At 39.6% G+C, this 26846-nt stretch overlaps 1 long non-coding RNA gene across 1 annotated transcript; it reads left to right on the top strand.

Annotated features, from left to right (window-relative positions):
* Nucleotides 1–2286: 2286 nt before the first annotated feature.
* LOC135411764 (uncharacterized) lies at nucleotides 2287–25408 on the top strand. Its single transcript, XR_010429287.1, has 3 exons — nucleotides 2287–5853; nucleotides 11457–11609; nucleotides 25147–25408. It is a non-coding gene; the product is annotated as an uncharacterized LOC135411764 (long non-coding RNA).
* The last annotated feature ends 1438 nt before the right edge of the window (nucleotides 25409–26846 follow it).

Below are 26846 nucleotides of genomic sequence, written 5' to 3'. Positions count from 1 at the left end.
GGTTCAAACCAGATACAAAGGAATTGTGTCCCAAACCAATTTTATTGCTTGAAGAAAGGCAGAAAATTTGTTTTCAGATTGTATCTTGGGAGGGTAGAGTAGGAGGTCAGCTGAAGTATTTATTAATTAGCATATTCACAGTTTGAGGCAATCGTCAGTCACATAAAATAAGCCTTACACAGCAGTGAATAATTCCCTAGAAGCTGCAGGGGTGAAGTTAAGCTGGTGCACAACTGTGGCGAAGTTCAGCTCCACAAGAATTAGGCAGATGACAGTGAATTTTGCTGGGATCTGAATGCTTCATGTCTTTATGCTCCAAAAATGTTCTGGCCTGGAACTCCACAAACGTGCATTGGAGAAAGCACAGTGGTCAGAGCAGAGTTCTTCACAAGAACAGTATATTTTTGGCTCAATAAGTGCTTACTCTACTCTTTTACAAATCCTTGTTTTGATTTATATCCTGTGTGTTTTTGTCTTGTCAGATGAAACTGTCTATTTATTTTTTATTAATGTTTTGGATCTAGCTATACAGGGCAGCAGACAAAAACACACAGTGATCCCAAAAAAGGCTAGTTGGTTTATTTACTCCAAATCTGGATTGTTTTACACGGAGTTAGGCAAAATTGCCACAACAGGTTCTCTTGGTATTTGAATCTAGGGTCATATTTTATGGCTGGACATTAAGGAAATTGGACAAAAGATGTAGGTCAAACAGTATAGTTAAAAATACAGACCAGCAAAATGTATCCAACAATAGTTCACTTTCCTGCTGCTAATGAAATATGCTAGCACAATTTAATGGTTTATTACTTAAGCCTACTGGAAAGGCTTTGTCCTAGTACAAAAGGCATTCAGTTTGAGCATGTGTGTTAAAATATTCTAACCAGCAAAGCTGGAGGTTGGACATAGCTATAAATCCAGGGTGTTCTGGGGATAGAAGCTGGCAAAAACACTCAGAACAAAATAATCAGGGCAGGATCTCGCTGAGATTTGGATACTGGCTAATGTAACTAAGTGCAGATGTTTATGTGGACCAAAAGACATTCCCAGAATAAGAATACTGTACAAACACATGATGATTTTATAGCAGGAAAAAAGCCAAGGAAGTGGGGATAATAAAACAAGTGTTCTTATTTCTGATGAAGCATTTTCTGATTTCCTCTGCTTGCCTGTACTGAAGTGGTCAAGGCTGCCTCTATTGTGTCCCCTGCTGGGACCTGTTGAAGCTTGTGCAAGTTGCCTGTGTTATGGCTCAGGTGCTTACCTGAAGGTCTCCATGGGCTCCCCATGTGGGTGCCATAGTCTGTCTTAGATTAGCAAAGAGAAGCAAGCATTTCTGATAAAAGTGTTACAGCTAAAACAGGTCAGATGAATCTTATCCCAAATGCCTGATTCTCTCAACTGAATACACAGGGAGTCTGGGGTGATAGGTGAACCTAAATTAAGGTATTTATATGGTACAAAGAGTTTGACCAGGTAATTTTTTATGAAATGTGAAGCCTTTTTCCCTAATTTCTGGGGTTCCTGGGTGAGCTCCAGAAGCACTGGGCAAGTCCTGGGCTACTGACAGCCTGGGAATTCTGTGCATTGCTCTGCATACAACCATTTTTCCTCCTATTTTCATGTCATCCTCTTGTGCATTGGTCTAAATGTGGGTGCCTGTCCTGAGAATGCACTTAGTGTAACTTCCCCATGATGAGTAGTTTCACTAATCCAAAACTAGGATATCAGGGTCTCAGTGCTGTGTTCTTTGGAAAGACACAGTATACTAGAGGATTTTATTTTGTTGCTGCTTAAGATGATTTCTTTTTGCAACCTGAATTTGTTTATGGGCAGCTTAACTATTTTGCCAGAAGTTTTTTCTTTGTACCCAGAAATGGTAATTTATATTCCCACTGCATCACTCTGCTACCCTAAGTTTACTTCCATGTTATCAAACAGCTGAGGTAAATAGTTGCCATTAGTTTTATAGCTATATCTGAATTATTTTTATCTGAACTCCACTTGGCATAGTGGCATCATTTCTTTTCTCTTGGTTCCTTCTTATTTGTACAGCTGAAGAACATCCTCCTCTTTATTTTCCTTAGCAATTTTTAATTTAGCTGATATTTCTTGCTTTAGTTTTGGGCTTCCCAGCCCTGACTTTTGGGTTAGCTCCACCATGATTGCTTCCAACCTCTTCCCTCTGCTTTTATTGTTGAGGGCAAGTTCCATTTAACTTTTAATCATTGATTTAAAGATTCTCCAGCTTCTCTAATATCAAAATCCTTGAGGTATTGGTTGCTTTTGAGTTTTCTAATTGCTTTTATTAATTTATCTAAATTAGATCTTTTTGGGTGTTAGCACTTAACATTCAGGTCTAGTTTTGTTCTTCCATTCTGACCCAGATTATGATGGCTTCTCTAAATGTTCTCCTCACTTGCCAAAACTGTCTGGAGTATCATCTAGGTTCAGTGATCAGCTGAAGGCATTTGTAGAGCATGGCACATTTTTTCTTTTTAGTACTAATCTAGTAGCAATCTTTATCTTCGTTCCCCAAAGTAAGTAAATCTACTGCACATAGATTCCCTTTGAACTCTGAATGATGCTATTCAGTCATAAATGTCAATTTGTTAAAATAGCAGACTATCTCATTACCTTTAACATAAATTCAGTCTTTCCAAAGCATGTCATTTCCTGCTGCCAAGGTGTAGTTGCTATTCTACCTTGTTTATATTATGCTTTTAGTGTCAGATTGCATGTCTTGTGTTGTTAGTTCAAGCTTGATAGGCATCTCTCTGTAAATTGATTACAATCCTCTTACCTCCCCTTTGCTTCCAAGAAACATCAAATCTTTCTGCAATTACTTGCTTTTTCCCTTAGAAGCAATTTTTTTCTTTCTATTTGATTATGCCCCCCCTAAAAAGTGAATAAAATAATTTCAATTCCAGATGTTGAGAAGAGAGCAAGGCTACTTTAGAAATTATCACAAACCAAATGTTTCCTGTTAGAACTGAGTGAATTTCGTATTAATGGTTATTTACAAACAGCACATTTGTTAAAAAGTGGCATTTCTTGCAAATTCTTTCATTCCTTTTATTCTGGTCAACTTTAAATAATAATTTCAGGTGAGAAAAATGGGGAGAAAATAGATTTTGAATGTCAGCATATTTGGTTGTGGAAAAAAAAAGAAACCAAAAAGTTTTGATTCTTCTTGTGTAAAATGTTTTATTCAACACATCAAATTTATGTTTAATTATCTAAACTTTCTGAGGTGTCATTAAGAATGGAGGTGAAGGAGGGAAGAGATTGCATTTGTTAGTGGGATGCAGGAGACCCAGTTTTTCTCCTGTTTTCCTCAGGCTGGCAATCAAACTGGGAAAAATCACATTCACCCAGTTCTGTTCCTGATATTAAAAGTCTTCTTGTTAAAGGAGATGCAGAATAAACAATTATTTAATGAAGTGGATATTGTCTATATAGCAGTGGAAATTTGTACTTTTTGCGTGCACAGTTCTCCAGGTCCAGAGTTCACAAGTGATTTGCTCCTGAGAACGGAGCTGCTTCTTGACTGCTTTGTCTTTTAGTCTGCCAAAATGAAATAGGCAAAATGGCTGGAAGTATACCAGCTCTCTTCTACTGAGAATGTCCAGCAGCTGGAACAAGAACTAGCAGCACAGCTGACAGAGCTGAAGGTGGAAATAGAAGACAATAGGATACTCCAAGAATGCCTAGTGGGGCATACAGGTACCAAGAATTTGCTGGGGAATGAAGGGGAGAGTGAAGTTATAGCAACGTGTTGTATCTTCTTGTTTGTTTTTTTTTTCAGTTGTGATACAAAAGTTGTGTGTGTATAACTGTTCAATTTTGAGACCTGAATACATACATGGGAGTCAGGAGTACCAGCTTTTCCACTGTGTGTTTACCACAGAACTGTGGCTGAAATGGAAAGGAATGTCAAAACATAAACTAAATTGATTTCATGGTGCGTATTGTAAGCAAAACTTTAGATCTCCCTAGCATTTCAAGTGTGTCCTTCTTACAGTGAAGAGGAAGCTTCTCCAAACATAATGCTACAATGTATAAACAGAGTGGTCACATATAAGGCAGCTGCTCTCACTTTCCTCAGTGGTTATGAGATGCAAACTATGGCAATGTGCCCAAGTTTGGCACCGTGCTTCAGGGAAGCTGTAGACTACCCGGAGAATATGTGGAGGAAAACAGAGGTGAAGAACACTTGATTAGGACAGTTAAGACAAAAAGGAAAGGAGCTGGATTTATGTCTCCACTCTGTTTTCTCTAGATTATAAATCTTGAGACACATGGCAGATTGCTGTAAAGGTTAAGAGATAAACTTCTGTTTGCACTTATGAATAGGACATAAAATAATGGGCTAAAATTCAAGTTTTCCAAAGCCAGTGTAAATAAACACTGATCTCTAGACTAGGAGGTTGCTGATCATCTGTAGTGACCATCCATCTTTAAGAACAGGATAGATAAATACCTTTAGGGAACAGATTTACTTTTTCCTGCCTTAGAGCAGTGGAAGTGGTAGATGATCATAAGCCCCCTCCTGATCCTACCTCTTTAAGGCTCTGAAGTGTTCCCTTAGAGTTTGCCATATATTGCTTTTGGATGAGACTTAGGAGCCCCTTTTTTAATGGTCCAGTTTTTCACCTGTTTTTAATTTTCATGAATTTGTTTCACTCAAGTACATTAAAAATGTGTAATGTATGGTTCCTGTAAGTATATTTACCATAGAATCTTAGAATATCTCAAGTTGGAAGTGAGCCATAAGAATTAATGAGTCCAATTCCCTGCTCCTCACAGGACTACCTCAAACTAAACCATATGACAAAGAGCATCATCCAGACACTCCTTGAACTCTGCCAGGCTTGGTGCTGTGGCCATTTCCCTAGGGGCCTGCTCGAGTGACCAACCAATGTCTGGGTGAAGATCCTTTTCCTGATGTCCAGTGTTGATACATGGGAATTAAAAACCAGTTCTTCTCCAAAAGTTTCCTCAGCTCCCCCTTCTGTGACAGGGGTGTACTAGGAAGGTGACTAAATTGTGAAGGATGCTTGTTAAGGAGCTCCATTGCATAGCTGTGCATTGTAGTATGTGTTCATAGGATTGACAAACATCCTGATGGACTTTTTCAGGGCTTTGAGGTGGAAGAAAGAGTTTGCCAAAAAACATCTGTTAATTAAATAAATTCTGCTGGTTTAATATAGTCTTTTCATATCATTAAACTTGCTTACTCTTAAATTCGCCATCTGAGCTACACTGGGCCTGAAAAAGGTTTGGTTTATACCACCTTGTATGTAGCATCCTACTGAACTTTTTTTTCCCTGTGACTCTGTTGGAATTCCAAAGGATGCATCTTGTTTCAGAAAAGAAAGAGAGGTAATACTGAAGAAAGGTTTATGGGTAGGTGGCTAAAATATACACTGGTTTAAAAAAAAGATCTCTTTGCTCTTTACCAAGAAATAACTGAAAATTAAAACAGAGAGAATTATATGTTTTTTAGAATCTGGGCCTGTAAAGACAGAATGGGAAGGGTCGTAATGTTGTTTGCACAGTAGTAACACAGCATGACCCTATTTGAGTACTAATCTGGACCTGGCTCTGCAGCGTTTATTTATGTGACAACTCTCAAATAAATTCAAAGCCTAATGATTTTTCTCTATCTGCCACTTCTTTAGAATTTTTTTATATCCTGAAAAATAGATAAATTCAACGTGTTCTCCTTTTGCAGGTGCCAGAAGCAAATCCCTGTGTTATTCAGGCTGCTGTCATGCAGAGGGAGGTAGAGAGCTGGGAATAACCTGAAGTGAGCACACAGTAGCAAGCTTGCCCCTGCTGCTGACCCAGGTACGGATCCCACTTTCTACAAGGACCCAGGAGCTTTCTCTGGCCCAGCAGGTTGCATTGTGCACATCTGAAAATATAAAAACAGCATGAAACTCCCTTCTGAAAACAGGAATGAAAATATCAGTGGTTGCAGTTCCCTTGTATGATATGAAAATTTTCTCTTTCTTTAAAGGACGGGAATCTATGCCAGATCAGGTGGGCTGGGACAAGGTTCTCCCAATTCTCTGATGGTTTTGTGCTGTTCTAGGACATCTGTGTTGCAGGCTATTGTTATTTTTATTTTCATTTTTAAGAGGAATTCAAATTTCTAGGTTCAGTGGACTGAATTCTGCCGTTTTCCTTGTATTAACTAGGGTTTTTTTAATACCCAATAATACTTCCACTGGGTCAGCTTAGGGGAAGTACACTTTGGTGGCTGACTAGCTGTTGTTTTTGGTGTTACTCTCCAATGCTAAGGATGATCTATATGCTGTCCAAGTTTCCTATAATGTCAAGCTGCTATTGTTTACAAATGTGTGATTTGCTGGTTATTTCTGATTTTATTCACTTTTTTTGCAGACATTATTACTCTGCTAGCCCAGAGTAAATATTTGCGCATGCTAAGATAGAAGAGCTTTTGTGTGCACGACAGTGTTATTGGACAGTTTTATCCCCTTTATCAGGAGAGAATCAAACCTAGGATCTAGCATGTATACATCTAGCACAGCAGCTGTTCATGAAAAACAATGTGTCAGCAACTGCTTTTTTTTCCACCCAAATTAAAAGCTATTAATGCTAAGGGTAATTTTCGTCTAGACTTTCACTCTCAGCTGTCTACTTATAGTCAGAATTAGCTGCTCAGAAGGATTCACTATTGGGACTGAAATTCCCTTTTCCTCATTGGGTCAGAAATGCCATTTGTAATCATTTAGGGAGGAAATAAACCTTTGAGATTACTCACAAGCTATGATTCCTTGTGCAGTGGGAATGCAGTGGCCTTCTAGCTAATTCGGGAAGAAAATGCAAAAGTAACAGTCTCTCTTTTATATATATAAACAAAAGAAAATTAGTCACATATACAATGTTCAGAGGGCTGCAAGGCTTTCAGTGGCAAGGTAAAGTTGTCTGACAGGAAAGAAAAATCCAGTGACACAGGAAGATCTGATGATTTACACCTGGTGGTTATAGTGTGTCACCTACAGTCTCTGAAGGTAGCTTTCTCCAGGTAAGATGAGCATTTTTTGAACAGTGAAGTATAATTATGAAGCATCCAAGTCTTGGATAAGAAAATAGACAAAGGAAGATCAATGTAAGAAATCTAGAAATCTAGAGGTTTGTAGCTAATGAACTAGACTGCATACATGTGACTTTCAATTTTTCTAGCAGATTGATTTTACTAGAAAGGAAATACTGCAATGATAAAAATTAATTTAGGTAAATGGAGTAGTGAGCTCCTTGTGTGCAGTGTAGCTAGCATTAAGCAGCTTGGATCTGAGGAGATCCAGGATGAGGAGAAAGCTTGAAGAGATAGAGCAGGACGGTGTCAGGGACTGAAACATCTCAAGTCTGCAGACTTGGGGAGTATTTGTTTATTTAAGCATCACCTTTTGGAAATAAATTTGAATACTTCCTTATTTTATCTAATTTATTCAATGATTTTATTTTATCAGTTCTACAAGTCATTGACAGTGAATAAACTTCTGGAATTAGATACAATGGAGAACTACTGTTTGTTTTTTCTCTTTTGTGTTTTATTTTGTTACTAAGTTTGCCACTGAACAGTTTTTATGCTTTCTAAAGGACTAAGAAAAACAACTTAACCCAAGGTTCTCCAGCCACTGCCTATTTCTCATAGAATGAATGTGACTGATGGGAAATATCCTGATGTAGTCCAAGACAACTGGGAAAAATTAAGAAGTGCTTTTGATAAGAATTCAGATATTTTTAATAGTTATGTGTTTCCCTGATTAAGAGTTTTAGGAAGAAATGGTGAGAAATTATCAGCTTTCTTTTAAAACCAAAGTCCTACATATCTTTTGTTGATATGTATTTTCTGAGAAAGGTTAACAGTGAAAATGTTGCCATCCTTGGTTTGCATGCTTAAGGAATTTGGAGTGTGGCTTTTAAAGTCAGCAAGAATCCTGGAAATCTGGTGTTCAAATTTCAGAGTCTGGAGCCCTGAATATGCAGCAGTTGCTCCTCTGGTCTTACTGTGCCCTGGGCTGCAAAAACAGGCTGTTCAGAAGGATACTTGTGGGATCAACTTGGTGGAGAATCCAAGATGTTTTTCCAATTATGCCAAATCCTGAAACTCACCCTGCCAATTTTCTGCAAGAATATTATGTAAAATATTTCTGTGGGTGGCCTGTTTCTGGAGAAACTAAGAGAAGAAAACTATTATTTAAAGACTTATACTGAAATAACTCTAGGAGAATTTGCTTGTGGTTATTTTCAAGTTCTCTTTCGTTTTGAAGGAAGGGAGTGATGTTGTTTATGTAGAGTTACCTGTGTGAGTGGTACTTAGCAAGCAAGGCAGCATTTCTGTCACAGAGTGTTTAAGTCCTATGATTTAACCCATGCTGTTACATACAGAGTGGAAATGGTGTGGAACTTTAGGAGCTCACAGGATTATTGTCTCTGGAAAAGCACAACCCCTCTCTCCTGGGGGGGCACACATCCTCCTTGCAAGCGAGGAATGGGCTGGCCAGGGTGGAGGAATGAAAAGGGGCTGTGACTTGTTCTACCTGTCTCCTTTCTTCACTGCAAACCTCTACCACAAGGGATGTACCTGTGGGTCTGCACAGAGGAGGAAGGCACAGCCCTCAGCTGGAGTAGCACTGCCCAACCAGTGAGCATTGAGAGCAGTGCTATGGAAAGTGCAGATTTACAAATAAGGGGCCTTTAGCCCTTTGTTAGTGGTCTAATTAAGCTCTAACTGGTCTAACTGGCTATGCTGGTACAGCCCTCTTTCATTCCTTAGGCCCAAAGGGGTCCCATGAGGGGAAGATATGGCAGCACTGCCCCAGGAGTACAGTGCCATCAGTGCAGGAAGAGGGCAGTTAAGCTTTTCTTTCCAAATGAAGGCCTTTGAACCTGCCACATTTCTCTTACATGAACAGGATAGGAGAAGGAGAGATGATCCTTGATCTTGGATATAGTGGGCTAATAATGTACAGAGAAGGGCGCAAGACCTACAACGTTACAAAGTTCACCTGAGCCATTCTGTGGAGTAGAGCCTTATTGGTATTAAAAGCAAATCAAACATGCTCTAGCTCATTTTGATTTTCAGTATCTAGTTATCTAATATTTGAGGAACAGTATCATATTACCATCATAAGCTTCATTAATTTGCTATGTAGATCTGAGCATCATAGATGAAACAGCAGAATGATTAGACAAGACATTAAAAAACAAAGCAGAAATAAAGCACGGAGTAGAAACACAGATGGCCCTTTATTGATGAAACAATGAGAAAAAAATTTGATTACATGTAGTTCCACTAAACCCCAAGATTTTTGCTGAACTTTAGCAAACTCTAACTTACCTGCTAGGATCTTTGCATGTATCAGCAGTACTCACTGATACTGGGTAAAGGACAGTCAGTTGATACTTATTTAGGCTTTCAAAAATCTTTGAAAAAGTAGTAGCAGAAAAAATGCTGCTGTTTGTTATGGTTTGGCCTAAGACAAAAACCAGCCAATCAACCAACCAAACAAACCCTCAGTGTTAAATATACCCATCAAAGAGCTGGAAAAAGGGAAAAAAATATGACAAAACTTACAGGAACACAGTAGTTTTGGCTCTTCAATGATGAAGGAATACTGGTATCCTTCAAAGCCATGAGCAAGCCTGAGATGATGTAAAGAAGGAGAAAACATTTCAGTTCTTCTAAAAATGTGTGCTATGTTGCCAACAGACTCTCCAACACTGATACCAGGCCAAATTCACCATCCCAAGCACACCCTTGTTTCAGAAGTTGGTGATAGCAGCATCATGCCAGAATCAGATACCAGAGAGTGATAACTCTGAAATAGTAACATACTTAAAGTTCTTATGGCATGTGAAGATTTGGGAGGTGTGTGTGAGAAGAGTGTTGTATGCTCCTGAGCCAGCACTCTGTTCAGACAGAAGGATTTGTTAGCTGGCATCCTTTCCATGCTTGAAGATAGGCACTCCTCCAAGGACCGTGGAGGTGCCTCAACCTCCAACAGCTGTTTGTCTTTTGGGGTCTGGCAGAAGGCCTTTTCTTAAAACAGATATGAAAATAATAAAAATCCACACAATGTGGGTTCCCCCCCCCCATCACATTCCATTCTCTGACATGCTTCAGCTTCAGGATTAAATAAAAGGTAATTACATCATTGTGTGGATACAAAGCAAAGGATGGCACTGCTTACAGACATGTTGCTTACACTCATGTTGCTTGAAGTGTTGATGTTCTCCAGCTGGTCTGATTATGGCTTTTTGCAGAATCCTGCCACAAGGACACAGTTTTCACTTTGCCCTGGCACAGAACTAAAACCTGAGACTGTAACCTTAAGGATCTCAATAACTCAGCTGATGAGATAGAGTAGGTGAAATGCATCTCTCAATGCTAAGAAAAAAAAAAAATAAATTTTTAAAAGCATGGAAGAAAGTTCCATTTATTACTAGTTAGTGTTTTGTGTCACGAAAATGAGATTGTGGCATTTTTGCTCTTGACAGGAAGCAGAAGAAAGGTTCAGCTCGCTCCCACTAACCTCTAGTAACGGCTGACATTCACATTTTCAGTATCATGGCTCTGAGGCCGTACCTTTGTTCTCTTAGCTCTCACTCGTGTTTTTTTTGGTTTTGTGTGTTTTCTCCAGTTTCTCTGCCCTTGTTTGGTGTCTCCCTGAGCTGTGGTACTTCCACTAGAGGTCGACTGCAACACATGCTTGCCCGGGACTTTGCCAGCCTCCACAGATCAGGGGACACCAGCAGGAAAACTCATTTTTTCTGTCATCTAAAACGTGAAACCAACTGAAAATCTCCACCGTGTGTCCAGGGTCCAAAAGAGATGCGTAACTGTTAAACAGAAATAGCACACTGCTTTTAAATGCATGGCTTGCCTTACAAACTGCACCTTGTATGAGTGCAGGTGGTCAGCTGAAAAGGTCGAAGGTTTGCTTGCATCAGCTGGCCTGTAAACCTTTCCTCAAATTAACATTTGAGTAGTTCAGCTGAACTTACTGAGCTATCAGAGATAAGCGCAGGCAGACTTGTTTACACAGCTAGGCAATGATGTACCTTACCTTTTCTGTAGGCTGGCAGTGGCTTCTTAATTTTTGAACAGGATTTTCAAAGTAAATCTTCTAGGCTAATGCTATTCCTAACAAAGCCAGTGATAAGAGATCTGCTGTTGACTTTGGTTGAAGGACAGTGGTTTAGAAAACACTGGTCTTCTTTTTGGAGTCACCAGAATTAACAGCAGGGACTTTAATTGTGTCTGCTGGAAAAGATGGAAAACACAGGACCAGAATGTCTTCTTCAGTCCTTTACCACTCCTTTTTTTTTTCCTTCATAATATGCAGTATTACTTTGCTCTAGGATTTCATATCAATCGTAGGAAATTTATAACAGTACCATCTCCTTTTGTGTTTTAGGTTCTCCAAAAATTTAGAAGCATCTTCTGCAAACAGCTGACAATGAGAACTTTTCCACTTTATGATGCAGAGGTTTTTCAGTCAGAGAACTGGGGCACGCTACATCCAGCCAGGGCTTTGAAAAAGAGAAACAACTGGATCCCTTATTTAAAGGTAATTATGAGGAACTTCCCTCTTTAAGTTATTGTTAGTCCTAACCAGTCTTCAGGATGTACCAAGATACATTTCAGTGATTAAAGTCTAAAATGTTCCTTTTGACAAATGGAGTGAATATTTTTTTAATAATCCAGACCTTATCAAACTACAAGATTTCTGCATAGTCAAGAGCCTCTATTCATAACTGTTGAAAATACAAAATGCATGTGTTGCATTTTTTTACTAAATATTGCCTCCTATATCAAAAACATGTAGCAGTATTCATAAGTTTTTTTGTTACTTTTATGACAACCAAGTTAAGCCTAAAGTAGATCCCTGGATGAAATTTTGATGAAATTGAAACAGTGGAAGAAAGGAACTAAGCTGGTGGACCTTCATTCAAAATCTCTAGAGTTAATGTGACTTAAAGTGATTTGAAGTTATTTTAATTTATTTATTGGGCTCTTCCAGGGAAATTGAAATCTCTAGAGAAAAGTTGCCTCAGGCTTATGTATCATGTATTTATGCCTGAATTCATTAAAGACCCATTACTAAGGTGCTACAGAGATATTTTCCCCTGTCTTTCTCAGTTCAACAGTTTCAAAAGGCAGCTTGAACACTTCCATATATATTCAAAAGCTCTGAAGTTCACCTAAGTCAGGTCAAAATCAGCCCTGGCATTTGTTTCAAAGGGATTGTTCAGAACCGCCTTTTTTTTTTAATGTGATCAAGGTTCAGACCTGTGCTCCAAAGATAGGGACTCCAATAGCAAGGTACAAGTTGGTAGGGCACAGTGCACCCCAGGGAGCGATTACTGAGTGTCTCTATTTTGGTTCTAGCTTCACAGGTTCTCTTGATTATGGTAATATAATGCCAGTTTTGGACATTTTGAGGATGTGCTGCAGGACAGCTCTGTCTAGGTTGCGTGCTACCCAGCCTCCTTGGAAAAATGGCAATGTATATTCACAGATCAGGTCTGCTTTGCATCCACAGCGAGCTTGAGGCACCTCTTACACCTCACATTCCTTTGTCCTAATTGCATCTTATTCACTGAATGTACCCTACAGGGCTGACCTGCACCTGCCCAGTAAGGTCTGCTCATTCACTCCTACTGCAGATGCATGAAAGAGCTGTGGGTGTGACAGACTGTCAGGTGTACTGGAGTCTTGCCACTTTTTCCCAGTGAAATTTGAGCAGGTCTGGTACCCTCATCTGTAAAACTGGTATAACAGCAGTGCTCTTCCTCTGAAAGATGACATGAACTAATGCAATTAAGATGGTGAACTTCTACTGTAGGACTGGATCTATATAAATATCATTCAGTAACACTGATCTTGCAGTCAGAGGACTAATGCTGCTGCCTCTCATCCCCTGGGTGAGCCTGAAGGACTACAAAAAATAAGAACACCTTGTAGTTCAGCTTCCAATTTTACACTGGAACCAGAAAATAAATAGCTCCTCTGAAGCTGTCAGAAGTCATGCCCCTGTGTGCCCTCTTCTATCAATAGTCACATACCTGACAATTGGAAAGTCCTTGATGTGCTGTCTCTTTCTTCCTTTAGTGCTCTGGTGGTGTTGAGTACACCAGAGCAGCCTTAAGCTGTGTCTCAAGCTCATGTGAGGCTGTTTCAGCCCTGAAATGTCACTGAGCTCTTTTTTCTCTTCCCAAGGAACCACTGCTCCAGTCATTCCAAATACCTCTGTCTGGCTTGAAGATCCCTACTGTCTAGAAAGGGGGTAGTGGGCTTGTCACAGGGTCCCAGATGCTGCTGTGTATGTGTTCAAGTTATGGGCAAGCCTTGATGTGGGATTCCTGCTGGCTGGTATCTGTTTAGTAGAGAAGCAGTAATGGATCAGAAATCGTTGACTCCCAACCAGTAAGAAAGTGAATTAAGGAAATACTTGGGAAATCAATGGAAAAATAATTCCCATAGAGTTTGATATTTAATTTTTATTAAAGGTTACTTGCTCCCCTGCACCCTCCTTTTTAATTTTTTTCCTCCTGTGTGAAGTGAGGAGGTTATCATCGAAACAGGTGATGAAGAGTCCTATAAAACTCCTGTTCTTAGTACCCTTAGAACTCCTATCAAGGCTTTACTAGAATTTCTGTCAACAAAATTTTACTGATGCTAATAATTGCTAAAACATGACTGTGTTTTTCAAATTATACTTCTGATAGAAGTGGCAACTAAAAAAACTCCTGCAAGATTACATGTGTTTTTTAAAAATTACTTTTGTACTACTACTAATAATAATAATTTTATTTAACCTGGGATTTGGCAGTACTCTGTATATATTTAGTCTCCCTGGTTCCTGTCTAACATTCATTATTACTTTTGTGGGTCTCACAAAGCATTTGAGAGAGAACTCATCTAACATTCCAAAAGTCAGAAAGTGGATGTGTAGACTTCATAGCTGAGGCTGGCTTTACAATATTTTAAATAATTTAATGGATTTTATTTTGATGATACTCTTAGAAAGATTAGACAATTATGGTCTTTTATTTTTAAATTTATTTAGCAGTGAGATAAGTTTTCTTTTATGATCCCTGTTTTCAGACCTTTTCCCCATGCCAGATACTTCACAAAGAAACCGTTCTTTCAAAGCTTGCCACAACAGGTAATTTTTCTGGAATGCTTGGGTACAAACCGTCATCACCACTAGCAGAAGTAAAATGGCTTTGCAGCTCACTGATAAAATGAAAAAAAAGATCATTCTCCTTGGTTTTTTCCATAGTGACTTCTCACCAAATACAATATGTTTGATTTTGATCACCACTCATTAAGGGTGAGGGGTAACAGGAAAGGAGAGAGGTAGTCCCTCCTCTATGTAAATCTCAGGAAAAAAAAACTATTTTCATATTCCTTCTTATCTGGTGTATTTCTTCCTTATGTTATAACAGGCAAGTCCATTTCTAAATGTTCACCTTGGAGAGGGGGCAGCAGAGAACTGTCCCAAATCCAGGAGAAGCAGTAAGGAGCAGTGCTGGAGAGGCTAGATGCTCTGAATTGACCTTGACTCACTGCAGGATGGGGTCTGGCATGCCGCTCATTGGCCTTGTGAATCTTTTGTCTGTATTTGATATGATTTGAAGCAAGGTCTTGGACAGAGAGAGAGAGTGATAGAGGATCTCCAGGAACACAAGGTGTGAATCACATCCTGTGAGGTCAAGTTCTACTGCTTCTTTTCATGCCTCTGGACAGCAGAGCTGTGATCATATCTGGGAGGAGATCTGTGCCTGCACTGAGCCCCACCAGGTACTTAGAAGGGTAGAAATTATAAATAATTGCCAATGAACACATCTAGCAGGCGTTTGTCAGCTCTGATAGAGGGCTTCTCTAATAGATTTCTGTTTGGATACCAGCCTTCCTCTTTTTCAGAATTCAGTCTCCTGCTAGTGCTGGTAAGCAGGAGCTGCCCAGCTGCAGTGTGTGGTGGTGTGCCAAAGCTGTATGCATAATGTCCTCTCCTCCTTGGTGCTCACCAGCTCCTCTGCAGCCACTGGTCCAGTACAGCACAAGCAGTGTGAGGTTGCACCTATGTACAAATAACATGTGTATGTGGCTGTAGCAGGGCTGGGGTGTGGATTTGGCCACAAGAAGTGTGCCCTAGTGTTTACTGAAGGGTAATGGTATTAGGGAATGGGTTAGCATGTGTGTATTGAGGACAGGGGAGGAAGGATGGTGGTGTACTTTGGTTGCTGGAAGCCACTCAGCAGCCTGTGGACCTGAGGGCAGATGCCTGCTTTGTGCAGAGACAGGTGTGATAGCAAGTTCCTCCTCTCAAGGAGGAAGTGGCATCTGTGGGCATCACCTCACAGAGGCTCAGAAGCTGTGAGAGAACTTCGTGTTTTGGAGGAGGGGGAAGAAACCCAAATGGCCTCACTGGCAGAGTAGTGAATGAGAAGTAGGACCTACTTCTCTGGTATCTGGGGAAGTTGTAGTAACTGTGTGGCGAGCTCTGTGACTAATCCTCTGAATGTGAAGGTATCCCTTTGAAGCAGATGGACTTTGATTCCCTATTTCTTTATTGTCCTTCTGACTCAGAAGTCCTTCAGAGCCACTGCTTTGGTAAGTATAAAAGCACAGAACTGTTACATCCCAGAAGTTTCTGTATCTGCAGCCCAATGTTCAATTTGTCTCACTCTACACATGCCTGCACCAGAGGGCCCTTGTGGCAAGGTAAGAAAGAACTGAAAAATCTCCTTATTTTGCTCTTGTTTTTTAAAGAGGAAAGGTCTCAGCTACTAGGGCTGGATGCAGCCCTACTATTAATGAGAAGGTCTTGGACCTCCGCGCTTGGCCAGGACCAAACAGGGCAGGAATACAGTAGCAGGGGAAAGGGAACAGAGAGAGAGAGAGAGACCATTTAGTCTTCCACCCATTCCCTCTTTCCTGCTGATTAATCTGCCCCAAGCCTGGCGCCAACTCTGTGTTAAAAAATATATCCACATTTCTCTGTAAGGAAAAGCTCTCACATACTGAAATTCTTCCTACCTCAGGCTGACCCAGACTAGAAAATATTTGATTACTTAATGAAAACTTCAGAAAAAAACCCCAAATATTGGGTTGACATGATGATTAATTAAAAAAAAAAAAAAAGAAAGAAAACATGATTGCACTCTTCATCTTCTCTCAAGTGCACTAAGTCCACAACTGTGTTGGGAAAGAGTACCTGCTTGGGGGCCATGCAAGGAACACGACTGATCTCAATTTTGAAACAGTCTAGTCATCAAGGTTATTGAAAAACTAGAATTAGTTCCTCCACAAAGAAAAAAAAGATGCTGTCCTGGTCTCAGTGTATTTAAAATAAAAGTTTAGCTGCTATTCAAAAATGTGCTGTCACTTTTTTCGTCATGTCACTTTTTTCAGACAGCATTGTCTATCTTTTTAGACTGGAAATTTTAAGTGAAGAAGCTTCATCCACAGTCCATATACTTATTTTTGTATTTAACAGAGACGTATAAACTAATGCCGTTGATTCAGGAAATTATATTTTGATACTATTTGACCTCATGTTATCTTAAGTAATAGAGATGGAAGGATCTAGTGTTTCTAAAATTTAAGAAATTAGACCTTTGAAGTCAATGAGGACAGGATGAGTGAGGATGATCATACTTAGTAAGGACAGAGAAATTTGTTCACAGATAATCTATCATTGCAAGGATTATGTAAAGAATTCATTGCCTGACAGTTTGTCATCAAGATGTTAGGCTTGAAGGAATTTTTGGAGACAATACACTCATGTCAACTTGCAAATTTATAGAACTGCCAACGTAGTCCTAAGTATATCCATGTCACTTCTGTGAGTAGCTTTGTTAGGATGTCTTGTGTTGAGAGGGATAAATTTGACAAGCACAAATCTGTAAAGATACATTAATAAGATTTTCTTTAATCAGAAAAAACAATGCCAAGATCAATGCTATGAAACCTTTAGAAACTGGAAAGAATTCCAATTTATGGCTACTTCCTTTTTGGTTCTAGCCACAATTCTTCCAGGTGGAAGAATTGTGTTCTATAAACATACCTTGTGCGTTTAGTTCTATATGTTTCTACAAGAAACAAACGAGTTTCTGGTAAATGAGAAATAAACATGAGTTCAAAATGTTGAAAAAAATCCTTGAAAAAGATACTCTCATGCTTCTTCAGACTTTCTAAATGAGAACTTTGATATGAATGTAAGGTAGCAGAGCTGCAGAGAAATTCCACAGCTCAGAAGACAAAATACTATATATCTCACATACAACCAGTAATGTCAGCATAAGATATTGATTCTGTTCAGTATATTTCACAAAAAAAGTTGGGGAACCAAAGTTTGATAAGTCTTAGAAATTGAATTTTTAATTATTTTTTCCAATCTGTGAAGCAAGTGTAGTAATTATATCACTTCAGGCACGTACCCTCATCCCAGATTAAAAAACAGAAAGTCCTAAACTCTACCTAAATCTAATAATACATTTTAGAAGTCATTAGTTTTCCATAAATTGCAGAATGCCTTAGATTTCTCAGGAACTTCTATGCTATGTGATAGTCCCACACTTACAAATGTCTTAGTTTAAGCACAATCAGCAGCACCTATCTAAGTAAATATTTATCTGGCAGGCATTATTGACATTGTACTTTCATGTGACTGAAATTTCTTAGGTTTGTTACAGACCACTGGTAGTATTTAGCCAGTTAAGGTAAGACATGTTTCTGAGGAACAGGTTACCCTGACTCCCTCAGACAATTCAGCAATTGATCACAACACAGTTGGCATGGAAAGATCCAGAGAACTGGATATGGCACTCCTGGTGAAGAACATGCTTTGGAAGACTTACATGGTACCTCACCTTGTGTAGTGACCATATGGCTGAGAGCTCAGGCCACCAGAAACCCCGGTGCCTCTTTCAGCAGCGCAGATCCAGGAGGTGTCTTCTGCGCTGAGAATTAGGTGACCAAGCTTGAAGGAGTGGCCAGTGGCACTGATGGTCAGGCTTCTTTCCATGAACTTGAAATAGTTATGGATCTCCAGGCACACTCTCTGGACCAAGCAGTTGCATTTTCAGTTGGATGACAGCTCCTCTCTTAAAAAAATTGACTGCAGATTTTATATTGCGGGTTTTTTACCTTTAGCTCAGGGGCTCTCAGGTGATGCAAGAAAAGAAGGGACAAGTAGGCTCCTCTCCCCACCGTGTGCTCCCTGTGGGCAGTTGCTGTACCCTCTTCTAACCCTAGCACCACATAAGATGCCTTTATAACTATACCTTTTTCCAGACAGGAAAATCTAATTACATTTTTGCTACTCAAGGAGATTTCTGAACGTCTCCAAAGCAGACAGTTTGGCTACATCTGTTGTCTGAAAGAAGATTGGTGTTGCCTACAGAACTGACAGTCACAGAAACCTGCAGAATGGAATAATGGAAAAGGATGGCACTACTGCTTCTGTCAGAGAAACAGTATGATGGTATCATTGTTCTTCCTTCTTTCAGAGTTTCTTAAATATATACATACATATATGTATGTTCAACATCTTCATAAATGACTTGGACATGGGCCTGGAAGGGATACTAAGCAAGTTTGCAGATGATCCAAAACTGAGAGGAGCTGTTGACTCCTTCAAAGGCAGGGAGGCCCTGCAGAGAGACCTCGACAAATTAGAGGACTGGGCAATTATCAGCCCCATCTTGAATTATGAAGTTCAAGAAGGGAAAGTGCCGGATTTTGCATCTGGGATGGAGCAACCCAGATGCATGTATGGATGTACGTCCAGATGATGGATGTACATGATGGATGTACGTCCAGACTGGGGAATGAGATGTTTAAGAGCAGTGCTGTCAAAAGGGACCTGGGGATCCTTGCTGATGGCAAGCTGGATATGAGTCAGCAGTGCCCTGGCAGCCAGGAGGGACAATTGTGTCCTGGGGGGCATCAGGCAAAGCATCACCAGCTGGTCGAGGGAGGGGGTTGTTCCACTCTGCTCTGCACTGGTGCAGCCTCACCTTGAATATTGTGTGCAGTTTTAGTCACCATGATATAAGAAAGATATTAAGCTCTTAGAGAGCGTCCAAAGGAGGACAATGAAGATGATGAAGGGCCTTGAGGGGAAGCTGTATAAGGAGTGGCTGAGGTCACTTGGTCTGTTCAGTCTGGAGGAGACTGAGGGGAGACCTCATTGCAGTCTGCAACTTCCTCATGAGGGGAAGAGGAGGGGCAGGCACTGATCTCTTCTCTGTGGTGACCAGTGACAGAACCCAAAGGAATGGCCTGAAGTTGTGTCAGGGGAGCTTTAAGTTGGATACTAAAAAGATTTTCTTCACCCAGAAGGTGAAGAAAACCAGTAGAGGGTGGTTGAGCACTGGAACAGGCTCCCCAGAGAAGTGGTCATAGCACCAAGCCTGACAGAGTTCAAGAAGCATTTGGATGATACTCTCAGGCACATGGTGTAACTGTTAGGGATGGTCCTGTGCAGGGCTAGGAGCTGGACTTGATGATCCTTCTGCATCCCTTCCAACTCAGCATATTCTGTGATTCTGTGATTTATTCTTTAAAAATATAACCAGTTAAAATTCTTAAATGAAAGCTACTTGGAACTAGAAAACTGTGTTTTTCTGCTAAAGAAATGTTGAACAGAGTGTTCCAGCATCTTCAAATTTTCAAGTCAGAAAAAGTAATTTAAAAACTTTTACTTTCCAATGGGAGTTGTTAGCTTTCTGGGAAGCAGGTGTTGGGACAAAGTCTCCTTCTAAATTCCATGTAGCATACCTTTATCTTCATTCCTCTTTTTTCAGTAGCAGAAGAAATGATGCAAAGATCAGTTCTGACCTTTCGTGTACACACTCTGATCGGGAGATTAGCTGTGAAGTACTTCAGAGAGCCCTAGCAATGAGAGAGACATTATTGCACACTGGGCTCTCTTTCTTCTGGACTAATACAGGGATATGGATATATACTCCTGAACTTCAGCTAAAGCCTAGATAAATATTTACTAATCCTATTACAGTTTATTTGGCAGTGAATTTATAAGCAGAGGCAACAGTATTTCCTGAACAACAGTTTCTAATGTGTTTTGGGTTTATTTTTAATTTATTGCACAGACTGTCTTTCAAGAACTGAAACAACAGTAAAGCCATTTTAAAGGCAAACTACTTGACACCTATCTAGCATACTTGCTAGCATGTGATATAAACACAAAATGAATGGCATTGTTTCTTAAAAATGTTATCGTTTAATCTATGCCCAAAATTGGAGGAGTACCTGTGTTAGGAATCCCTCCATGTTGTGAGCTGTGAACTGGTGAGATGGCTCAGCACAGAAAGTATCCAAAATTGAGATTCTGATTCAGTGTTGCACCCTCCCTGGCAGACTGTTTGGGATGGAGGTGATCAGAGGTGTGTGTTATAATGACACAAGGCCCTGCAAACCAATGTGTTGCATGATACTACCTTAAAACTTTTTGAGATTCAGATTGGAAGAAAGTAGATAAAGTATATGTAGGTGTATAAATATTGCTTTATAACCCAAAAGGGATTTGTTAAGTCCCAGTAAACCTGAGCAGAACTAGAGGAGAAAAATCAAAACCTGCAGGCAAAAGACCGGACAAATATCCAATTACTCCATTTGTTGCTATATATATATAACTGAGTTATAACATTTTTTTATAGGCATAAGTTGTATTTAGAAGATGTCTTAAAGATGTGGACAATGTCTTAAGAATATTAATCCCATATGGAGTCTCCCAATATGATAGGAAGAAAGTCTTCATTTCCTTTTAGTTTTGTTTTGTAAGAGCTCTCCAGTTTTGTAGTCACATGCCCCTTTTGCTGAGTGCAGTAGTCTTGACTGAGATTTTTAGGAATGAGTCAGAGCAGGAATCGCCAGAAAAAAAAAAATTAAGAGCTTGAAAGTGGAAATATTTCAATGAAAGTTTTTCATAAGGATATTTAAAAACACAACCAAACCCCTCTCCTATCTGCTATGGTGAAGTCACCCTAGTATTTGCTCAGTTATTTACCTAAATCAAGTTGAATTTAATTGTTCTATAAAGGGCTTTGATTTAACCTTTATCAAATTCTGCACCACATAATTAAGATCAGCGAAACAAATAGTCTGTTCAGAAGAATAAGGAAAGAACAGAGAGTGCAGAACACCATGGGGAAAAAAGGAAAGGAATCTGACCAGGCTTATCCAACATTATGTTCAAATTAGGTGTACATTTTGCAGGGCTGCCTAATTAACTTTATGGTAAAGAATTAATTCTGATCCAGCACTTATCTCTGAAGCTGACAAGCTGTTCTTCTGAATACATTTAAATTTTACTCAGATTTCCATGACTGAAGGAAATACCTTTTCCTTTTCTCCATCCTTTCTTTGAGTAAAAGTTTAGACACCCAGGTGCTAACAGGAAAACTTTTGGTAGCACTGGAGATCTTGTCAAGGCAGATGTTAGGACAGCCAGTGAAAACAGAAAGTCCCAATAAATCGTGTGTCATTATTTGGCACTGAACTGAGAACAAAAGTGCATTACATACCAGGAAATAGCAAAAACAAACAGTGGAAAAGGAGAACATTGTATTTGCTTGCTAGCTTCTTATAATAAGAACCATTAAGAAAATTCCATGGCTATTACCCCTATACCCCAAGTGTTTATTTACACTGGAAGATTAACTTTAGTAATTATACATCCAGAGACAGATGTATGTAATTCTCTGTGTGGCACTTACAGTTAAGAAACAGAATCTTTTGAAAACTAACACCACTTCTGCTGACTGCAGTACTGAATTCTTGCCTGGGTGTTACGTTTGTTGCTAATGACTCACTGCCAAGGTAGACAATTCTCTTTTAAAGATGCTGATGGGGTTTTTTTGAAAATTAAGGTCATTGTTAAACTATTCTACTCAACAAGTGCTGATTTCACAGCAATTTGGGACACCAGTCAATGGGCATTCTTTATAATTAGGCTAAAGTCCTTGTGTGTGAGAACTTATCTACAAATCTTGCAAGTGGAACTTAGCCAAGAGGGCTTTAAAAATACGTTGACTTTGAATGTCAGAATTTAAGACACTTTTTGCCAAATTTGAGCTAGATTAGAAGAAGGAAAAAAGTTCTCCCTTAGTTCAAGAGCTAATCTTTTGCATTTTCAGGCCTTCTCGATGTTTTTTTATGAATGTATATGACTGAAGGAAAAACTAGACACAGTAACAATTTCGTACAGTTTGGCTTACTCTGTGGTAGTATAAATGAAGACACAGTGTAGGTGTTCCCTGTAAAAAATATTTTGGCAATATTTTATTTAGTTGTTCTCTGCTAGCGACATGTTCTGAGGCGAGGTCCACTCTTAGGTTAATTGTACAGAATTGCAATCCTTTCAGAGCTGACAGCTGCTATGTGTCTCTTTTTCATAGCACAGGTCCACAGCACTCTGTTTACGGAGTTTGCAGAGGTGGAAAACCATGACAACTCTCACACTAGAGAAGATGGATGTATTCATACACAAGACCAGTGAGGGGTTTACATAATACATGATATGAATTTAGAAGACCCAAAGGAGCTTGGGAACCAGCTGGTGCTTGTGACCAGCCAGTACACTGAGAAAGATAAACATAAGATATCCACAGGTCTAAAAGACCTGTGATAGTTTGCTGTTTTCAAGGTAGGTCAATCCCATGACTCCTTGAATTGTTGCTATATTTCTGCAAGATCAAGCACTGACTGGATTTGTGGGACTTTTCTTTATTCTCCTAGTTAGCTAAGTGATAAATGTGCTACAAAGACCTAACTGAGCATGTGGAATTGCTTGTCACATGATGTTAATGTCACAATTTTGCACTTATTCAGGGTCACAGACATCAAAGTCACCCTGTAGGGAATAATAACACAGAAGGACATTTATTGATGCAGCTAAGTAATATAATGAGCTAGCACATCTTCAAGGCACAGAAAGAGAGTCAGAAAAGAAAAATGTTAATTGTTTCTGAATGTCTTTTAATTAATGTATTGGATTGCTTTTTAACAGAACTAAATTTACTTCCCACCACTTTTAAACTTTTCTCAGCTGTAAATAAGAATCCGCAAATTACTTGACATTCCAGACTTCCTTTTTATCTGGGTTATCTTTTTTCCTTTTTAAGTAGTAAGATATGTTGATCACCATAACTGGTCTACTCTGGCCTCAAATCGGGAGGCCTGGAGACACACCATCTATAACGCAGCTGATGCCTTTGAGAAAGCACGCAGGATCACCCTCGAGGAAAAAAGGCAACGCAGAAAGAACCGTGTATTGCAGAATACACCATCTAAGGAGTCTTTCTGCTGTGCCTTTTGCAATCGGATATGTCTGTCACGGATTGGCCTCATAAGCCACCAGCGCGCCTGTAGCAAATGTGGATAGAGCCTTCCCAAATCTTCGTTCGCGAAGCCCAGCCATGAGCTGAGTAAGATATGAGTTAAGGGAGTCTGTATAACAGATTTCTAAAAAAGAGCAGTTGTACTTCTAGATGGGTGAGGAGGAAAAAGCTTGGAATTGTAGAAAGTATGAGGGGAGGGTCATTAGAAAACAGTGAGTAAATGGCACAAACATGTACAGTGTGCAGAGAATTCCATAAAATATCTCTTAAATCAAATTATTGAGATTACTTTCTGTATTGGTAGCATAATGCTTTTGATGTTTTAGTATGCTTCTCTAAGATTGAATATTCTGATAGAATGCAGGGCAGACCTGAGCATCAAGATGATCAAAAATCTTTACAAACCTGTGAATGTCTAAATAGATGGTAGGACCTCTTTTGAAGTCACCAGAAGGTCCTCATTGTGAACCCTTTTTCTGGAGCATCTTTCATGTGAGGAGAGACTGAGAGAGCTAGGACTGTTCTGCCTGGAGAAGGCTAAGGAGAGAACTAATCAGTGCGTAAAAACACCCGATGAGAGGGAATGAAGATAAGGGGACCAGACTCTTCTCAGCCATCCCTGCCATCAGGACCAAAGACACTGGGCACAGACTGAAATATGAAATTCTATCTGGACACAAGAAAACATTTTTTAACTGTGAATGTGATCAAACACTGATAAAGGTTTGCTGAGAGGCTGGTGGAGATATTCAGAATCTGACTGGACACAGTCCTGGGCAACTGACCCTGATGTGACCCTGCTTGGGAGCAGGCGGTTGGCTCAGTGACCTCCAGAGATCCCTTCCAACCTCAGCCATTCTGTGATTCCGTCATCACAGGAGGCAGGCTACTGAATGAGTCTGGAATAGCAGATCTTGTGTTTATAGGAGACTTAATTATCACCCTCACACAGTAGTCCTGAGGACTGATCATATACAACTTGCCCTATGTTCCTTTTTGTTATGGTTTCTTTCTGTGTGCCATAGACTCAAACATTATTTCCGTGCTGACTTTTCCAGTGATCATGGACTTCAAATTACTCTCTTGTTCAGCTTTGAAAAACAAGACCAAGTCTGGAGCTGAAGAGTAGCTGTGGAAGCCTCTTCTATTTACACTGAGGCTGATTTTTAACCCTGCATGTTTTTTCCTCCTTTCACCGTAATTTTTAAATTATGAAAAGTAACTTTTCTGGTAGTAAGCCTTCTGAGAAGAAAGCCCTCACCTCAATCTGCTGTCTGGCCTGCTATATCTCTTAGTAAAATTTATCTTTGAGTAGTATATATTGCTTATCTTTGATTTGAGTGTGAAGTTGAAGGGATGAAGATGATCCCAACATGATTTGGTGCTGGGAAAAATTAAGCTTCTATTCACTTTCCTCCTCTATTTTTTATATGTTTTCTTTGGCTTTATCTCTTGATGTGGTTCTTTTGAACTTGAACCTCTCAAAGAATATTTGTTAAAAGATGATGGAACAGATACATTTAAACCAAATGGCTCCTTGCAGGATACTCTGGGGTGTGCCAAAGCTTATGGAAGTTGAAATCTTTTTCTGTCCTGGGGTTCCCTGCAAGCAAAAACCACAATCCCGTGCTATAAATAAAGAGAACTACCACAAGCCCTGGGACTGTAGGCATGTGGAAATCTCTCTGATACTGACATCTTCTTGTTTTCTCCTTTTTTTGTGCATCTCAGGCAATGTAACTTGTGAGCGATTCAGTGGCAGCAACATCCTTGGCTGGGCACGTGTCTCTGGATCAATGCCCTGTGCTCCTTGACCTCTGGACCTGTGAAACTGCTCTCTTGGGAAAAAAAATGCCAGGTACAGAAGCTTTTCTTGGTTTGAAAACAGTAATTTGCAATCAGTTCACTTCAGGTTGTGTAAGGTTCCTTTTCAACAATGTTTCCTGTTGCTTATACAGAGATGCTAGAGCCAGCAACTGCGTATATTCTATAAATGTTATTATATAAATTTACTTTCTCATTGTTATTTAATCTATTTGAGCAAAAAAAATGCCATGCTTTATTATGTAGTTAAAAAAACCAACAACAAACAAACTAACACTTAAATGTGTATTAAGCAAAGCATAACAGTTTTATTCACAATGGCTACTGCATATTTTGAGGGCTTTCCCCTTCCTCCCTCTGATTCCAGATGTGACTGTATTTTGCCATGGGACATGGAAGCATACAGGGTTTCTGCCCAAAGATTTGAACCTTGAAAGATGAAGATTGGACAAGTTCAGAGGAATGGACCCAGAGGAGTCTGGAAATATATTTTTCTCTATGGGATTCAGCAGTCTCAAGGACAATTCTATGAGGGTCAGGAAGTGGAAAGGAGCTGATAATCCACTTCAGAAATAGGGAGAAATGGCACTAACTGAGGTTGCCTTCACACACTTGAAATGTTTTGTCCTCAGTCCTGGAGTAACAGGGCAGCTCTCAAAATAGGAATGGCAGAGGGTGTTAAGGAATCTCCTGTGTACCCTTGAAGAGGCTTTAAATAGAAAACCTTTTAAACTAAAAGTATGTAGTTTAGGAAATCTCCTAAGGCCACTCTCCCATTTTCATAGGGGAGTTTTGTGTTACAGAGCTATAAAAAATACTGTCTTAATTGCCCAGTTCACCAAGCTTCTGCCCTCATCACAGCAGACTTTACTTTCCACTGCTGTATGATCATGCTACCCCTGTGAATTTACCTTTCATTTTTATCATGGATCTTCTGTTTAAGGAAACTTACTTTATTTTTTAAAGAAAAAACTCCTGCTAGAGAAGAATGAAACCTCTACAGCAACAATACGGTAATTCTCTTCCAAAACCATCAGAGTATATTCTGGAATTGCTCTCACAACCCAGCTCTCTAGGCAGGGTTAAATGTGCTGTTGCTGGAGGTCTTTTGCTTTTAGCTGAAATGGAATGGAAATGGGTCTTGCTGGCTTTGTTAACATGTGGGGCAGAGTTCACGCAGAAGAATGAGGAAACAATAGCACTTTGTCCAGCAGCTGAGACAGCTTAGCTTAACCAATATAAAATTTGCTAATGGCCTATTGCTCAAGCACTGCCTTAGCTTCCTCAGAACAGTTCAGGTCAGGCAGGTTCTAAATCAGACAACTTGACTGTTGAAATCTGCAATCTCAGCTACTGAGTTACTTCCTAAGCTTTTCTGTTTCTTCCTCTTCCACAATCTTCTGGTTTCAGTAAGGAAAATAATGTGAATGCTTTTCTGCTTGTGTCAATGCAAAAGAGTAAGATCTAGATCATTGCATATTGCATAATGCACATTATCAATATGTTCATAAGGAAGAGCACTAGACATTCATATTGGCAATCCTCTAAATACCATTTGACCAAAAAGTACTACAATGTCATCTAGAGAGTTCCCGTGTGCCATTGTG

Source organism: Pseudopipra pipra, chromosome 3 (assembly GCF_036250125.1).
Source record: "Pseudopipra pipra isolate bDixPip1 chromosome 3, bDixPip1.hap1, whole genome shotgun sequence".
In the NCBI taxonomy this organism is placed as follows: domain Eukaryota; kingdom Metazoa; phylum Chordata; class Aves; order Passeriformes; family Pipridae; genus Pseudopipra; species Pseudopipra pipra.
Note: the sequence above shows the minus strand (reverse complement) of the source record. Positions and strands in the feature narration are given on the sequence as shown.